We start from the raw sequence: 3887 nt of genomic DNA on the forward strand, positions 1-3887 counted from the left end.
GTTTAAATTGTTCTTCAGTTCCTTCAGCTTAAGAAATACTGAGCCAGTTTGGTCCTTTTGATTTTCTTCCAGCTCCTTGCACGTTTCCTTGTAATACTATACTTTGTCTTCCCACACTGCCCTCTGGAATCTTCTGTTCAACTCCTTGATATCTTGATTTCTTCCTTTTGCTTTGGCTTCTTGGCGCGCTCCAGTGCAATATTTAGAGTTTCTTCTGACATTCATCTTGGACTTTTCTTCCTTCTCTATCTTTGTAATGACCTTTTGCATTCTTCCTGGATGATATTTTTTATATCCTCCCTTAACTCATCAGGTTTTTGCTCATTAATATTCAAGGCTTGAAACCTGTTCTGAGATGGTTTTGAAATTCAGGTGGTATAGATTCCAGGTCAAATTTTTGTTCTTGTGGACTTGATTTCATTTTTGTCAGCTTCAGCTTGAACTTGCATATGAGTAGTTGGTGATCTGTTCCACAATCAGCACCTGGCTTCGTTTTCACAGTTGATTCTTTCCACAGATGTAATAGATCTGATTCCTATGTATACCATCAGGTGAAATTCATGTGTATGGCGTGCGTTTATCTTTCTTATAAAATGTATTTCCAACAAATAAGTCAGCAATTGTGCAATATTCTATCATTCTATCTCTGGCTTCATTTCTATAATCAAGTCCATGTTTTCTAACTGCTAATTCTTCTTCTCTATTCCTAACTTTTGCAGTTCAGTCACCCATTATTCTTGATGCATCTTGATTGTATACTCGATCAATCTCTGACTGCAAAAGTTGGTAGAAATCTTCTATTTCCTCCTCTTTGGCTCTGGTTGTTGGTGTATATATTTGAATGACGGTATTCACTGGACTTCCTTGTGTGGGTATGGATATTATCCTGTCATTCACAACATTGTATTTCAAGAGGATCTAGAAATGACATTTTTAACTATGAAAGCAACCTCATTTTCCCTCACCTTTTCATCTCCAACATAGTACATCATATGGTTCTCTGACTCAAAATGTCCCATACAAATCTATCTCGTTCCACCAATACCTTGTATGTCAATACTGATTCATTCCATTTCCTTCTTAACAATATTCAATTTTCCTACATTCATGGTTCTTACATTCCATGTTCCAATTGCTAGTGTCTGCTTACAGCTTTTCCTCCTCCTATATGTTTCCATACTTGAGGGCTCAAACTTAGTTGCCATATCTGCTAATCGAAGTGTGCTCGGTAGTACATAGGGTTTTCAAAGGCCTGCTATTTCAGAAGTGGACATACTAATTAAAAAAGTACAAAAAACCTCTACCATAGCCTATATTTTATCTTTGTGTTTATCCTGATGAAATGGAAGCTATTCTGATAAGAAAGATTAATATATGTTTAAAGTGTTTGGCTAGGAATAGACCAAAAGTTCACACCTAGACACAGAAGAGTGAGAGGGATCTCAATCTAGACAACCAGTTCCAACCATGACTACCACAGCTCCTCAGGAGTATTTCTCAAACTCCTTGTTAAAGTGTTTGATTTCACTCTGTGCTGAAATCCCAAAGGAAACCTGGTTCAAATCCACCAGATAATCTCTAGAAAGATGGGTAACCACCTCTCATGTGATTAAGTGCCTCAGAAAACCCACAGAAGGTCTGCTATGGGTCAGTTCCAACTCAATAGTATACAACAACAACAATCTACCATAAAGCAAAGCTTTTTAAAATATAATAAAAATTATTTATTAGAAAAGCGAAATAATCAAAGTATCAATTGTTTCTCTAATCTGCTATAAAGCAAAACTTTTAAAAACATTGATGTCTGAAATCATGACATTATACATCAAACTAAACAGTTGGAACAGTTTTGACACTTCTTAAAACTGGTCTCCTACTAACCTTAGCCGAATGAACTGCGAATACATATATACACAAGTCATTACTATTTATTGTTTTTATAGGTGCGGTGGCATCCATTCCAACTCATGGCCATATGTGCAAAGGAAAAATGTCTCAAGGTTTTCTAGACTATGACCATTCAGAAGCAAATCATTGGGTCTATCTTCTGAGACACATCTGTAGGTTTACAAGACTATACTTTCAGGTTATAGTCTAATACTTAGCTATTTGCACCAGTAAAGGAGTCTCTAAATTTTAACTGCTATTGTTTTTGTTGTTATGTGCCATCTAATCAACCGGAACTCATAGTGACCCTAGGAACAATAGCTCTGAACCTTCCCCTATCTTGAACCAATCCCACTCACTGTCTCTGACACACTTGCCCCCATTGCCACAGTCTCTGTATTAAGCCATCTCATCCAGTGTCCAGTTCCTTGATGTATAGCAAGTAATTGCAAAGACCATGGCCTGTATCAGACGCACCTTAGCCTCCAGCCTGATGTCATTGCTCTTCAGTACTCTGGAGAAGTCCCTGACAGCTGACTTTCCCAATGCAATTCATCTCTTGATTTCCTTGCTGCTGGTACGAAGAGTGTTGACTATGGAGCCAAGCAAATTAAAACTGTTAATTATCTCAATCTCTTCACCATCCATACTGATGCTGTCAATTGGTCCAGTGGTAAGAATCTTTTTTTTCTTGATGTTGAGCTTCAATTTGTATTGAAGGCTGCAGTCCATGACCTCTGCAGCAAGTGCTTCAGGTCTTTCTCAGTTTAAGCAAGCAGGGGGTGTGTCATCTGCATAACACAGGTTGTTGATGAATCTCCACCAATCCTGATGACACATTCCTCCTTGTACAGCCCAGTGTCTCAGATGATCTGTTCTGCATACAGATTGAAAAGGTATGGAGACAAAATACATCCCTGGCGGACCCCCTTTTTGATTTTGAACCTGGTAGTGTCTTCTTGCTCTGTTCTGACAACTGCCTCCTGGTCCAGATTTCATTAGGTTTATAGAATTCAGTTCTTCAGCAGTTTGGATATTTTATTTTATTTTTTACTTATTTTTAAGGACCATTGTGACAAGTGTGATATCACTAAAATATGAGCAATAGCATTCAATGATTTACCACTTTTATAGTGTATAACAGTGTTTTGTTTCACTTCAAAATTAGTTTTTCTTCTTTTGTTTCTTGCCATTGTTAACACTAGAACTGGTTTTACTGTGTTTAGGAGTCATAATTCACTTTACAGTAGTATTTTCAACAGAGAGGTAATGCTACAGCAGTCAAGAAATACAGTGAAGCATACACAACAGAATGTTCAGTGCAGTACATTTCATACAAGCCAAGTAACATAGATATTTATTGTTACTATGAAGACAAATATAATACATGTACTGTTCTTATGATTAGCATGACCACTTTTGTGTAAGTAACATGAGATAAATGTGTTGTGGGCAGAAATCTGTTGTAGGCAGAAATCTGTTGTAGTTATCCCATCCCATTCTCCTATAGGGATTTCTGAACCTCTTTACAACCTTATGTGACTATATATACATTTACTATCATATACAGCTTAATGGCTCGGTGGTGAGGATTTTTGTTTTTTTGTTGTTGAGATGCAATCCATATTGAAGGCTGTAGTTCTTGTGCCTCTGCAGCAAATGCTTCAGGTCCTCTTACTTTTGGCAAGCAAGGCTGTGCCCTCTGCCTTTCTCTAATCCTGAAGCCACATGATTCTTCATAAAGTCGAAGTTCTTGAGCTTCTCTAATGATTTGCTCAGCATACAGATTGAATGGTATGGAGAGAAGATACAACCCTGATGCACACCTTTCCTAAGTTTAAGCCAGACAGTGATCTCTTGTTCTGTTCAAACAGTAGTTCTTGGTTTAGGTATAAATTTCATATAAGCATAATTAAGTCCTCTGGAATTTCCATTTTTCTAAAACTAAGGTTATTTATAGTTGGTTATGATACACACAGTCAAGTGCCTTTTCCTAATAT

This window comes from Elephantulus edwardii, unplaced genomic scaffold (assembly GCF_000299155.1).
Source record: "Elephantulus edwardii isolate Elephantulus edwardi_28Jun2011 unplaced genomic scaffold, EleEdw1.0 scaffold00147, whole genome shotgun sequence".
NCBI lineage: Eukaryota > Metazoa > Chordata > Mammalia > Macroscelidea > Macroscelididae > Elephantulus > Elephantulus edwardii.